This window comes from Notamacropus eugenii, chromosome 1, assembly GCF_028372415.1.
Source record: "Notamacropus eugenii isolate mMacEug1 chromosome 1, mMacEug1.pri_v2, whole genome shotgun sequence".
Classification (NCBI taxonomy): Eukaryota; Metazoa; Chordata; class Mammalia; order Diprotodontia; family Macropodidae; genus Notamacropus; species Notamacropus eugenii.
In genome coordinates, this window is record NC_092872.1 from 147973116 (window position 1) to 147987090 (window position 13975).

Genomic DNA, 13975 nt, shown 5'->3' on the forward strand with positions numbered 1-13975 from the left:
ATATGTGTATATATATAATGCATATATACTATATGTAAATATAAAATACCCCCACACACCTATATGTGTGTATACACAGGTATATAGTTATAGCTGATATAAACATACATACATAGCACTTTAATGTTTGCAAAACCTTTTACATATGCCATCCCATTTGATAAGAAGCCCCTATGGCCACATTGGGTAAGAAGGGCCCTGGCTCTGGAGTCAAAGACAGGCAGTTCAGATTCCACTTCTGACACTTAGGACTATGTGTCACTTAGCTTCCCTGGGCCTCAGCTTTCTGATTTGTAAAATGAAGGGATGGGACTAGACGTCTTCCAAGGTATCTTCTAGCTCAGTGTTTTACACTGGGGTTAGATTTCATGGCTTTCCTTGAAGAGAGGAAATGATTTGGAATTAGGGAAATCTCTTTTGTGCTTCTCATCTTCAGTGCTTGGCATTTTTGAATGTGATATTCTCTAGAGCCAGAATAATTGAAGAGTGCCATCTGTATTTTACTAGAGCATCCTTCGAGTGGACAAATGTCACATTCCAATAATATGGTGCTTTGAAGCTGTGATGATGATTCTTATAGTGATTATTTGGTATTTATGTAGCGCCTTCCCTCCTGTTGCTAGGATGCTCGGCTGCAGCGTTACAAGTTGCTGATTCTGTTTGCAATACACACTAAAGGCCAAGTGGAGCCATATGTGTGTACCATGTGCTGTATCATCATCATAATAACTCAGATTCACAGAGAACTTTTCCATTTCATGGCATTTTATGTGCTATCTCATTCAAGCCTCATGATGCCCTTGTAATGAAAGGATAAATATTAATATACTCATTTTACAGAAGAGTAAACTGAGTCTCAGAGAGGGTAAGGGGTTTGTGTACGAGCCAGTGCAAAAATAGGGAAACAGGCAATGGGATGTTGTGCGTGAGAATGAGGAAGAAGGCCACTTTGATCCCATCTACTATCCCATACTATCCCTCTTAGATTTTATCTAATCATTTTCACCATCAACATAAAATGTGATGTACCTGCTCAAAATATCTCTTCCCCAAAGTGCAAGTATGGCTAACTGCACTGTATTGATGTAAGTTATTTCTTATAGGAAAAACCGCCCATGTCATTTGTTGAGTGACACCAGGCGGTGCTGTGACCAGTGCCTGATTTCTCTCAGTAGTAAGGACAAAAGTGTGTACCATCAATCAAAGACTCACACCACCTGTTAGTGTGCTGCTCAACACCAGACAGTTCTCTAGTGTCTCAGCAATAGTTTCCAGCCCTCTCTTGGTCACTATAACAGCTGCTGTCCCCCTCTGGTCTGTGCCCTTTCATAGATGATATCTCTGATTCTTTTTCCTTAGTCTACAGTTGGATTAGATCATCCAGTTAAATCACAAGTTGGCTCCTATCATGCCTAAACTCCTCCCTTCATCCCTGCTCTGTGTTTCCCTGATTCACCTCTCCCCTTTTCATGAATGTGTAAGCATTGAATTAGAATTTAATTGAATCAATGGTAATAAAAGCAGAAGTGCTACTCACGTGAAATGCAGCTAGAGTTGTTGATGTTGTTTAGTAGTTTTCAGTCATGTCTGACTCTGTGACCCCATACATGTTGTTGGGGGGTTTTTGGCAAAGAGTGGTTTGCCATTTTCTTCTCCAGTTTATTTTACACATGAGGAAACTGAGTCAAACAGGATTAGTGACTTGCCTAAGGTCACCCAGCTAGTAAGTGTCTGAAGGTGAATTTGAACTCAGGAAGATGAGCCTTCCTGACTCCAGCCTGGCATTTTTATTAAGGGGATTTATTCTATGAAGTTTGGATTGAGTCAAAGGGCCACACCTGAGGATCTAGAGGGTCACATATGGCCTCAATGCCATAGATTTCCCCACCCCTGGTATAGACTACCATTCTATGTTATGTCTGCCCTTCCCAAAGGTGGAAACCCTTTGGGGGTTGAAATCCATCATCCTTGCTCTTCTCCTAGGCCAGGGATGACATCTAACCAACAAATTCATGTCTGAATTGCTCCCAGTATACCCAAGTAAAAGTCACTCCCCCATCCCAACACACACAACCCGTGTTCTCCCTCCCATTCCAGCAGCCAATATCTCAATTGCGGCAATGTAGGAAACTAGGAGACCCTGGGAATCTTTCAAAGGCCAAGTAGCTAGAGCAACCACAGGCAAAGGTCACAGCACAGAGCTCCCGATTCTCTCTTTGTCCTGGAACAAAATCTGTTAGGCTTCTCACTGAGGAAAGCCACCATTGCTGTCTAACCTCAGAGTTTTTTTAAAAGCAAGAGAGAGAATGGGTTATGAGTGGGCATAACATTTAATATTTTCCCTCCCCCTTGAAAAGTTCACTCTCAGGGTGTTCTTTCTACATTCTACATCCCCCATGGCTTGGGGAGTAAGGGGAGGAGGGGAGGCCAAGCACTACATATACTGAAACTCAACAACTCAGGTAACTGATAAATAGAAATATATAGTGAATAATTTTACATGTATGTGTGTGTGCATGTGTGTATCTATCTACCCTGTCCTAGAAATGTGTGTGTATATATAAATGTATATGTGTATGTATATATATGTATGTATACGTATATGTGTGTATGCGTGTATATATATGTATATGTAAACACACATTTGTGTCTAATGGTAGCCATTTCTGGGAGTGAGGGTATAGAAGAGGGAGAAAAGGGGAGAAAAAGAAATTTGTATGATTAAATAAAAAACTTAACTAAGTAAAGGAGTTGCTATCCATCCACCACCCTACTTTGTTATATTGATGAGAGCATTCAAGGGACTCAGTACTTAGTGCCTTGGATGAAATGGAGACATGTTTCTCCAGTGAGTCGATTTCTACAGCACAGGTGATAGTGTTATGTGTTTTTTTTTGTCACTACTTTGTCACCCTGTGTCTTGATCACTTGCTGTTGGCAATGGCATGGCCAATGGGAACTTGCCCAATTAAGTCAGCAGCCTTGTAATCCTTTGTAGAATGTGAAGACTTCTCATTTTATGCCTTGTGATCATGCTACATGGGGAAGACGAGAGAGTTGGCAGTAAAGGTTACAGTCATTCTCCTTTTTTATTATTGGACTCTTATTGAGAGCTTATAACACATTTTGGTGTCATAGTAACAGTTATTTCAGGGCTGGTGAAAGTCTACCACTTCTCTTGCTAGCAGACAGGGCCCCTGACCTTTAAAGCTGGAGATAATGGCCGAGGCTGTGGTACTGTGACCTTTCTGCCGAAAGTGGGTGGTAGTGACTTCGTTGTGTGTGACATGCATTTTGGCTTTTTGCTTTCTCCATTTTTTAATTGGGAACATGTAGGGTATGAATCTGCATTGCTTCTTCTCAAATGGTAGCTTGGAATAATGTGAGAGTGCCTGGAGGAACCACCATTATAAATGAGCATTCACAACCCCTAGCTGTAGATGGGCACTAATTACTGTAGTTGTAGACATACAGGATTTAAAGGTTGAGCCTCTTTATGAAGAAAGAAGTTAATAAATGGTTGTATTTCCAGGCCAGCAGGCTCTTCTCTGCCTTCTCCATGGTTGGGAGATGAATCTAACACTTTGTGTTGTTTTTGAACAATATATTTTTCTTGCTTTAAAAATTCTCATGCTCCCCTCAACATTGAGGTAACATCCTTGAGAAGAGTACATACCCTGGCTCGGAAATATGGCTGACTTAATGTGGCAGTTCTTATATTCTATTAATAATAAACTGAGGCATGCTGCTAAAAAAAAATATTCTCATGCTCTCCAAAATGTCAAGAAACTATGATGAAGTTCCCTAGAATGTTAGGTGGACCCCCTGTGGTATGTTTAGGGGATGACATCAAATTAACAGGGATGGATGGGTTGTGGCATTTATCATTGGAAGGAGTACTCACATTGATGAGATCCCAGATAGTCTGGAGTTGTGGATTTTATCTAAAATGATGTAGTCATTTCACTTATTCAAGATTCATCTCAAGTCTTTCAGGAAGCCTGATACTTTATGCCAATGTTCATCTATCTCCTTAACTTTACATAGCACTCAGATTCTATCAGGAACTAGCTGACACGGTGATTAACACCCCAGACCAGAGTCAGGAAGACTCATCTTCCGAGTTCAAATCTGGTCTCAGACACTTACTAGCTGAGTGACCCTGGGTAAGTCATTTAAACCAGTTTACCTCAGTTTCCTCTTGTGTAAAATGAGCTGAAGAAGGAAATGGCAAACCACTCCAGGATCTTTGCCAAGAAAACTCCAAATAGCACCACAAAGATTCTGAATGACAGACTATATCCATGGAAAATTGAAGGTAGAAAAAATCTTCCATATCATTTAGCCTAACCTTTAATTTTTATAGATGGAGAAACTGAGGCCCAGAGAAAAGTAACTTGCTCAAAGTAAAAACATAAAATGAAATGAAATAAAAAAGTTAGAGAATGAAAACATGGTGCTATAACATACGTTTTAACCCTTGACTATATCCAGGCTAAAACTTTTTTATTCTTTAGAAGTTTTATGGGTACCAGTCTTGGCTTACCAGTAATCCCCATGGAGAGGAGGACCATGCTTCATGCCTTTGCTGTCACCTGTATAGCAGAGGTGTCAATCATATAGGCTAAGTTTTGGCAGGTTGACTCCTGAGTGGGGATGAACCAAATTAATATGTAATTGGGAAACATTTGATGAAATAAATAAAAGTAGAATGTAGATAATATTAATATGTAATTTTCCAGGTCACTGTGTGACCCATGAGGCTCTTTGCATAGGGGCTAGTGCTCCCTGTTAACTATTTGAACTTGACATCACTACCTGTAGGATCTAGCACAATGTGGAATGACAATAGTTAACAAATACTTAGCAAATTATTGCTTAATTAAGTAGGAATGTGATTTTCCTGTGGTTATTCAAACATAAATCAGTCTGCATATTTTGAGGCACAAGCTACATTTTTGGGGAAATTTTTTCTGATGATGGGTTCATAGAACTAGTTACGTGCATATCCAGAGAGATTCAAAGAAATAGATCATTCATTCCAGATTCTCTGAATACTTTCCCCATTGGTTTCGAAGGTCCCATAAGAATTGTGAGAGGCAGTGTTGTAGAGTGGCTAGAGAGTTATTGTCACTCATGAAGAACTGGATCCAATCTTAACCTCAGTCTGTCACATTCTGGCTGTGCAACCCTAAGCAAGTAACCTACCTTCTCAATGTCCTGGGCAACTCTTTAAGATTATAAATTGCAGAATCTTTGTAGATCTGTCTTGGTAGAAGAAATTTCCTCTCTATACCAGAGCTGTCAAACACAAGCATGTGGACCCCAACACTCTTGAGTGCAGGAAGAGGGGAAGGAGGGGAAACCAGATTACAATGTAATTAAGAAATGTTTACAAAATAAATAAAAATGCAACAAAACTAGATAATGTGACACTTTAAAACTAAGTCAATATGTGACCCACAGAGATCCTTATGATTGGTGGATCTCATTTCAATTTGAGTTTGACACCAGAGCTCTATACAAATAAAATTCATTGCTCTGAATCCTCTAAACTCTCAACCTCCAATGAGAAATAGAGATAAAGATGACAGAAAATTCTGCCTTCTGGCCACTGGACAGTTTGGGACTCATTGGTGTAAAGATGTTAAAAAAATATATTGGAATGAACCCAAACCATATGCCTTTAATTAAGCACTTTAACAATTTAGGGAATTTTAAAAATTCTCTTCATTTCTAACCTGGGGATTATATTTTTATTTTTAACAAAAATAACAAATAGGAGATCTCCTAGTCTCTAAAAACAGTATGGGAACTTAAAGAAAATTTTCCCAAGAGTCAGAGAGGGCAGTAATGAGTGAAACAATATGTCTTTATTATGACACATTTTAATTCATACAAGAAAAGACAAAGTCTAATATAAAACACCCAGAGAGAAGGACATGCAGGAATAAAGCCAGGAGCAGAGAAGTTCTTTGGATCCACAGCAGACAAGCAGATCTTCGTCATTGAAATGTGTACTTGGTGAGCCTCTTCCATGATCATCTTCTGGCCCCAACTAAGTGATCTTTCGGAGAGGTCATCCTCACACTTGGCACACCCAAGTTTCACCAGTTATCTGCCTCTTTTCCTAATTAGTGTATAAGATCAATCAAACAGTAAGTATTTATAAAGTGCCTGCTATGTGCCAAGGACACAAAAAGAGGCAAAAAACAGTCCCTGCCCTTAAGGGGTCTACAACCTACTGGATTATAAGGAGATTCCTGGTTTTTGTCTCTTCCACACCAGAGCAGTTTGCTGAAGCAAAAAAAGGCTTTAGGGGCATGATATGAAGATTTTTTTACTCAAATGGATCAAACTGACTTCTTCTCTCCGAAGTCTCAGGTAGGGAAATACAAGGGATTAGGCACCAGACATGGAAGTTTCCAGGAAAGGAGATAGTGATGTTTGATAAGAACAAAAGAGAAGTTTGGAACAGGGTCAGATCATCACAATGTTCAGAGAGGCCAAAACAAACCAGAGAAGTTCTTTGGCCATCACAAGAGACAAAAGACCATTTAATCTTTCTCGTCTTTGTGTTTGGGGAGTCACCTTTCCTTCTCAGGGGGCTCTCTTGGTCCAACTCTTTGATTTTCACTTTCCATGACTTTCTGTTGTCATTTGCAATGACCTCCATTTAGTCAAATGACTACAACCACCATTTCATAGCTTGAATTTGGTGATGAATACCCAATAGAATTTTGCCATCCACAGAATCAAAGCTGATATTCTTGAGGAGAAGGTGAGGTGCCAACCTCTATAAAGTGGACCCTGTGTTTTTTTTTCTTCCCTGCTCCAATGACTTTGAAATCCAAATCCAGCCTCTGATTTGTCATGTAACCATGTCACAGATTATGTGGGGGGGCTTTGTTGTCATCGTTGTTAAAGTTGTTGTTGTCCCTGATGATTCAAGTAGCCCAGCTAGCTGCCCTAGCACTGTCCACATCAGAAAGTGCTTAACAAAAAACCTGACAACAGCAATATGTTACCTCTTTTGTTTGTACCACATCTTCACACCCACTCACTGGGCAACAGACTGAATGAAATGTGCTCCAGTGCTTTGTGTGGAGAGAGAATGAAAATAACAGCCATTCAGGCAAAATAAAGCTTTTTTTGGGTGCTTTTCAGAAGGCAGTCTTGTTTTCATTGTTGGCCTTGTGTCCCCATAATGGCCTTATACTTGTGCTTCATTGAAAGATACCCAAAGCTAGGAAAACATCTCACCCGGAACACAAACAAACACATGCTTTGAAAGTGAACAAGGAAATGATTGTTTGGGGTGGGTTTTTTCTTTTGTTTTGTCTTGTAGGATATTTTTCCCCCAAGAATTTATAGTTTTGAGGGCCCATTTGACTAGGCATTATGGAATAGATTATAAAACATTTGTGGAGAGAGGTTCACTACCTGGATGCAAGGGACCAGGAAATTTTGGGCAGTAATGCAAGAGCATTGGTTCACGCTAGGAAATTATTTGGTGTTTTGTTTACAATCTGGAGTAAACTATAGAAATGATTCTTTAACTAGGGTTGACCACTTCCCCAAAGGATTCTCAGAAACAAATTCCTCATATGCTTGTCCATCTGAGGGACACATATCTTAAGGTAAATGACTTGGATTGAAATTCAAGGAAGAGCTATGTTGAAGTTTGCCCCAAGACCAAGTTGACTGGAAACAAAGCCCTAAGCTGCTTATTTTTCATAATTTCTGAAAAGTCCAGTCTTATAGCAACATTTAATTTGAGAGAGCCACAGTGGTGTGGTAGAAAGATTACTGGACTGGAAGTCAGGAGACCTGGGTTTAGGTTCCTCTTTGATCTGCCAGTAATTAGCTTTAACTAAGTTATTTAAATTTCCTAAGTCTCAATTTCTTCATTTTTCATAGGATCATAGATTTAGATGGTGATTGCTCATTAGATACCATTTAATCCTGCCTCCTTAGAGGAGGAAACTAAAACCCAGAAAAAGTGACCCAGAGTCACTTGGGTAGTATGTAGAACAGCTGGGATTTAAACCCAAATCCTCTTACTCCAAATTCAGTACTCTTTCCACTATCCTGTGATTCCTCCTTTAAAAGGGGGAAGGGGATAGACTTGATTATGTCTAAGGTTACTGCTGGCTCTAAAATTCAATGACTCTCCCATTGCTTTCTCAATATTTCTTTTCAGACACAATCTCATTCCACCCTATATCAAAGGCATTAGGTGTCCACAGAAGTACTTAAGGCTTCTGTGACAACCTAAGCATAGGTGAGACTCCCACCTCTACCCTTTGCTTCGTCTTTCTCCCTTCTCATTTTTAACTTCATATCCTGTACTTCCTTTAAGACTCAACTTTCTTCCCTTTTGGGGAGCCAATATATGGTGGAAAGAAATACCAATTCTGGAGTCATAGTACATGCGTTTAAACACCACCACTGTTCTTTACTCTTTATGTAACCCTGGGCAAGTCACCATTTCTGTGGGTCTGTGTTTCCTCAATTTAGAATAAAGTGGTTGGATTATATGGCCTCCAAAATCCTTTCAAATTTTAGAGCAATGATTTCTATGATGCTATAAATCTTCTTTGAATTTTCTGTAAAAAGTCTCCCCTTCCTCAAAATTCCCATATCAGTTATTATAGGCCCTGGTCATATGGAATTTATGAGGTACCTCAGTGGATAAAAGTGCTAGAGTTGGAGACAAGAGTATCTGAGTTCAATTCCTGCTCAGATACTTACTAGCTGTGTGATCCTGGTCAAGTAACTTAACCTTTGTTAGACCCAAGTTCATCATGTCTGAAGTAAAATAGAGTTAAGAACAGGTTATTGTTTATCATTATTAATTATTATTTATTGTCATTAACATTGCATGGTTGCTTTGAAAATCAAATGAGATAATATTTATAAAGTGCATTTCAAACCTTAAAGAGATATATAAATGCTGCATATTATTAAATGCATAATAACAGCAACAATAACATTTTTTCACATGTAGTTCTTCTGACTCAAAATGTCAGCCTTATCTTGGATTCTTCCTTCTCTCTTATGCCTTGTAGCCAATTAGTTTCCAAGTCCTATAAATTCTAAGACATCTCCCACATCCATCCCCTCTCATCTCCTGACTGGGTGTATAGCAAGTGCTTAATAAATGCTTGTATTCTTCCCCACTCCATGTCTGTAATTCACTCCTCACCTACATCTCTTACAACCATTAGATTTCTTTAGGCCCAGTTTTTTTTTTAACTAATTTATTTGTTTTCAGTTTTCAACAATCACTTCCATAAGTCTTAGATTTTTCTCCCCCTCCCTCCTATATCCCTCCCCAAGATAGCATGCAGTCTTATGTGGGTTCTACACATACATTCTTATTAAACGCATTTTCACATTAGTCATGTTGCATAGAAGAATTAAAACGAATGAGAGAAACCATGAAAAAAAACCAAACCAAAACATAACAAAGTAGAAAATAGTCTGCTTCATTCTGTGTTCCAGCTCCATAGCTCTTTCTCTGGATGTGGATGGCATTTTGCCTCAAGAGTCCTTTGGGAATGTTTTAGGCCCTTGCATTGCTGCAAAAGGCTAAGTCTATCAGAAACAGTCCTAGCACCCTGTGGCTCTTACTGTGTATAATAGTATTCTCTTGGTTCTGCTCCTTTCACTCAGCATCAGTTCATATAAGTCCTTCCAGGCCTCTCTGAAGTCTTCCTGTTCATCATTTCTTATAGCACAATAGTATTCTATTACATTCATATACCACAACTTGTTCAGCCATTCCCCAATTGATGGGCATTCCCTCAATTTCCAGTTCTTGGCCACCACAAAGAAAACTGTTATAAACATTTTTGTACATGTGGGACCCTTTCCCATTTTTATGATCTCTTGGGGATACAGTCCTAGAACCAATATTGCTGGATCAAAGGGTATGCACATTTTTGTAACCCCTTGGGCGTAGTTCCAAATTGCTCTCCAGAATGGTTGGATCAGCTCACAGCTCCACCAACAATGAATCAGTGTTCCAGCTCTCCCACATCTAGGCCCAGTTCAATCACCATACTCTACACCAGGGTTTGAGCCCATGAACTTTTTTTTTTGTATATTTGTTGTATTTTTTACTGTATATATATATATATTTTGATTATTATACTTTCATGTAACAGGCTTCCTTTATGCTTTTAAAAATCTTATTCTGTTCTATACAAGACTTTTCTTGATCCCCCTGTCCCTGAACTACTAGTACCTTCTCCCCTACAAAAAAAATAAAATCTCCTTTCTCTTTTATTTATCATATGTGTACCTTTCTACTGTCTAAACTGGAAACTCTTCAAGGGTAAAAATTGTTTCATTTTTGTCTCTGTATCTTCAGTACCTAACACAGTGTCTGACACAAATGTTTGTTGATAAATGGATTCCATATTTTTTTTAACTGAATTGAATCCTCCCAACTATACTATAAACTCTTTTGAGGCAGCAACTATGTATTGTACTCCATGCAAACCCCTCATGACCACTGATGTTAAGAAATTTCAGAGTAAAGAAAAGAAAAGTTGGCTAAAATGTTGATTTGGAAAGGCCACAGTTATGTACCTTCTTCCTCCTTTCATTCCAAATATTTCATGTAGCTGCAGTCTCACTTAAAAACCAAAGCAGCTACCTTCATTAAGTTCTGAAAAGCCATCTCCACTTGTTATACTTATTTTTATCAACAACTCACACGATATAAGAGCATACACTCAAGAACGGGGGAAAGGAATAAACCCAGAGAAGCAACTGAAAGATTGTCAGTAGTGAGTTTATGAAATACTATGTCAGACATTCCTAAGTGACACCATGCTTTTTCCCTTGCTCTGTTAAGACCTTTCTGTGATCCTAATATTAGCCATAAAAGTATAGCCTACACGGCTTTCTTAGTACCAAGCACAATATCATCTGAATTAACTTAGATGTTGCAGTGGCATTAAATTAAAAAGGTTTATGAAACAGAAAAGAAAAAAAAATCTGAATTAAGCATTTAGATCATGGTTGTTCACTTAACTGTGAGATTATGAGTAACATCCAATAGAGTACATGACCCTAAAAATAATAATGTAAGTGCTCATTGGATCATTTTGTCTATGATTTGCCACCTATGGTAGAGATAAAGGTACCGAAAAGAAATGGTGCTGACCAAATCTTACTTTTGCAATCACGTTGGCTTCCATTTTGAATGGGGACATCTGAATAATCAATAAAGGCAGGTCCACAAAACACACACACATGCACAAAATTCCATCTCACTTCTGTAGGGTTTTGACCATGGAACAAAATGTCACCAGATTAATATGTTTTTTCATTGACTTAAGCAAAAAAGGGGGTAGTAAAATGTAAGCAAAAGATAGGTGTATTTCAGAAGTGGCAACCACATCAGTTCTCCCCCATCCCCAACCTGGGCAGTGTTTAACTCTTGCTCCAAGGGTGAGTGAAATATAATTCACATGCTTTAATAATCAGTCTCTCAAAATCCTACCAGTAAGGGAGGGTAGAGGTTGGTAGCTCGAAAAATTTGAATAGCTAGACTGGGATGAATAGATTGAGAAGCTGGCTAGTCTAGGTCCTAGCTTGATCCTCCAGCATCATCATTCTTCATTGCTTGGGGTATTTATGCTAGTAGAACATGAGTCATACTTCCTCCATGTGACTCATTGATCACATGGGACAAAGGGAACTCCGCCATAGCTCTTCATTCTTCATTGGTGAAGCCAAGTTTAAGGGCAGACCCAGGAGCTTATTCTCCCCATCTGTCCACTATTCCTCTGTCTTCCCCTTGAAAGTCACATGCACAGAGCTGTGCTGTGCCCTGCATCATGTACCAGAGTCATCTCTGCCAGCTAGGGCAGGAGAAATAGAGCTACATACCCCTGCAATATTGATCACTAACATCATCATCACCATTAGCCTGCTAAGTGCAAGGCAATATTGTACAGTTGGGGAATGGAAAGTATAAAGCACAATTCCTGCTCACAATGATTTGTATCCCCAGGGCTTAGGATAGTACCTCATACATGATAAACATGATAAACATGATAAAGTTAATAAATGCTTTCTTGCTTGATTCATAATCTAATTAAAGACATATGTACATAGTAAAAATTAATAAGCAATATTGTATAGTAAACACTTGAAGGAGACTCAAGAGATCTAGTTTCCCATCTTTTACTAACTAGCCATGTGACCTTGGGTAAGTCACAACTTCTCTATGTTTTCCTTCTTTGTAAAGTAACTGGGATAGATAGGCTAATTGATTTCCAGGGTCTTTTTTTTTTCAGTACTAAAAAAAAAATAGCCTCCTAATTTGAGAATAGACTCCATGCCATTTCAACATCTAATCTCTCTCCTTTCTGACTTATCTTTTAGACAGCTGCCAAAATAATCTATCCATGATACCCCTCTTTTCAAAAATCTTCAGTGACTCCCTAATCCCTTTATAATAATCTCTAAATCCTGTCCTTTAAAATCACCCACATCTGGCTTTAATTTATATTTTCAGTCTTATTTTATATCTCTCCTCTTCATGAATTCTTAAGTTATGAGGCAGCTAAGAGACTCAGTGATGAGAACCAGAACCAGAAAGACCTGAGGTTCAAATCCAGCCTGAGATACAGATCATCTGCGTTGCTCTGATCAAGTCATTCAACTTCTCTTTCTCTTTGCCTCAGTGTCCCCAAATATAAAATAGGGATGATAATAGCACCTACCTCTGTGGGTTGTTGTAAGAATCATATGAGATATTTCTGAAACCACTTAGCATCCAGCACATAATAGGTGCTATAAAAATGTTTGCTTCCTTTCCTTAGTTTCCCTTTTAAGTTCTAGTCAAACTGAATTGTTAATTGTTCTTCCCTGACTGACTTCCTAGTTGTTCTCTCCCCTCCAGGCACTCATTCTCACAAGTCATCATCCTCCATGCCTAAAATGTGCTGGCTCACTAAACTCTCCCTTTAAATTGAAACTCTAGTGACATCCCTTTTGAAGGCATCCTTGCTTCCCCCTTACCCTACCCTCTAGCTGTTAGTGGACCCCCTTCCTCAAATTATCTTCTGTTTACTTATTTGTGTGTTTGTTATGTCTCTTCAAAGTAGAAAGCTGGCTCCTTGAGTTGCTGTTTTGTTTTTCTAAGTAGTAATACACACACACTTCGCACATATTAGGCACTTGAATGTTAGTTGAATTGAAAAGCCATAGAGATAGAAGAGAAGCTATCTTAGTAGCAATTTGATATGGCATTTGGAGTGCACCCGAGTGGCATGATGGATCAACTCCAGTGGCAGTGTGTGGACTGAGTTCATCAGTTATAATAACTTACACCTACATCATGATTTAAAACAAATTTTTCTTTACATCATAGCTGAATAAACCATTCCCTTGGGAATGAGGTAGATATTGGAAGTAGTGTTGTCACCACTTTATAGATGAGGCAATTGAGAGAAATGACTTGTCCAAGGAGTAAGTGATAGGGCCAATACTTACATCAGAATTTTCTGCCTTTCAGTCCCTTTCTACTATACCATAGTCACATAGCAGGACTTTCAATTTGTTCTGTAAATTAATTGGAGTTGTTAAAACAGTCAACTCTTTCATACAGAACTCTGATATCCCTGGAAAATGGGCAATTCAAGCACATTCTGCCTCTTCCCTCTTTTTTTTCTTAAGCTGTTTCATGTGGAATTAGTCCTAGTATCCATCACTTCAACCAAAGTGTTTACTAAAAACACACCATCACCCATGTGACAACTTCAAGATTTCTCAGTGTTGCTACTCACCCCCTACCACTTTCCCTCCCCCACTGCCCAGGCTTTTTTCAGATGAAAGTATCAGTGTCTCTGGGCTCTTTCCAGAACTGTGTAAGAGGCATCACTGGAAGGAGTATTAGATTTGAAATCAGAGGACAGAGGTCTTCTGTCATTTACTCCCCCATAATCCCAGG

The 13975-nt window shown here is 38.9% G+C and overlaps 1 protein-coding gene and 1 long non-coding RNA gene across 3 annotated transcripts in view; one reads left to right on the top strand and one right to left on the bottom strand.

The window, feature by feature from the left end:
• RORA (RAR related orphan receptor A) overlaps window positions 1-13975 on the top strand; it is an 887404-nt gene that overhangs the window by 429959 nt on the left and 443470 nt on the right. The window lies entirely within an intron of this gene.
• Window positions 5891-13975, bottom strand: part of LOC140508478 (uncharacterized) — a 47114-nt gene continuing 39029 nt past the window's right edge. For both annotated transcript variants that reach the window (XR_011968453.1, XR_011968455.1), the window contains one exon: window positions 5891-6130. This is a non-coding gene — a long non-coding RNA (uncharacterized lncRNA). The remainder of the gene's footprint in view (window positions 6131-13975) is intronic.